The sequence below is a fragment of the Schistocerca cancellata genome, chromosome 8 (genome assembly GCF_023864275.1).
Source record: "Schistocerca cancellata isolate TAMUIC-IGC-003103 chromosome 8, iqSchCanc2.1, whole genome shotgun sequence".
Taxonomy (NCBI): domain Eukaryota; kingdom Metazoa; phylum Arthropoda; class Insecta; order Orthoptera; family Acrididae; genus Schistocerca; species Schistocerca cancellata.
The window spans coordinates 502,797,042-502,798,027 of NC_064633.1; positions in this window are offsets into that span (position 1 = coordinate 502,797,042).

The window sequence follows — 986 nt, forward strand, 5'->3', positions numbered from 1 at the left end:
TGGTAATGTTCTCTGCACTGTGTTGAATTTGCCAAAACCACCTACTAGGTATACGAAATATGTAACAGCAGTTGGGGACTCTATAAATGCTGTGGCTGAAGATTCAATGGTTGCTGCTACATCAGAAGCTGTTGAACAAAATGAGGGTGACACAGAAATCAGCACTGCTGTGGGTAGATCCCTGCGAAAGCGTGGGTTTACCACAGTTCTAAAAATGGTCTTACATCTTCAATAAGTATTCACACTGGAAAAGTTTTGGATTTCGAAATTCTCAGTAAGTACTGCCAACGTTGTATAGTGAACCAGCAGATCAGATTACTTCATAAGCACCAGTGTATAAAAAAACTATCGTGGCTCAAGTGGAGGAATTTAGGTAAAAGAAGCAGTTAACGTTTTCCAGCGTTTGCAGAAAGAGAGTGGTGCCAGATAGGTGAGTTACTTAGGTGATGGAGACAGAAAGGCTTTAATTGCAGTACAAAACAGTAAGGCATACGATGTTCCTTTCGAAATCTTGAGTGTATAGTACAAGTCAGGAAAAGGATGGGAAAACATCTGTGTAACCTAAAAACGAAGCTAGGTAACACAAATAAATGTGATGGAACACTAACGAAAAAAGTAATGGATGAATTACAGGAACATTGTGGGTAGGCCAATAGAGATAACTGTGACAATTGAGAGAAGATGAAAAGAGCTGTGTCGAGCACATTCTTTGATCGAATATCAACCAATGAAAAGCCATATCATGCATTATGTTTCCCTCCACCGAACACTTGGTGTAAACGTGGTCAAGCTGTGTTTCCTGGCACTCGGCATGACTTTACACATAAACATTCTCTTCCTCTGGCAGTAATGGAGGCAATGAAACGTATTAACAAAGATTTGGAAAATCGTGAGCTACTAAAGAAGTGTTTACATGGGAAGACCCAGAATGGGAATGAGTTCTTCAATAACGTTGTGTGGTGCTGTGTGCCTAAAATATATATTTG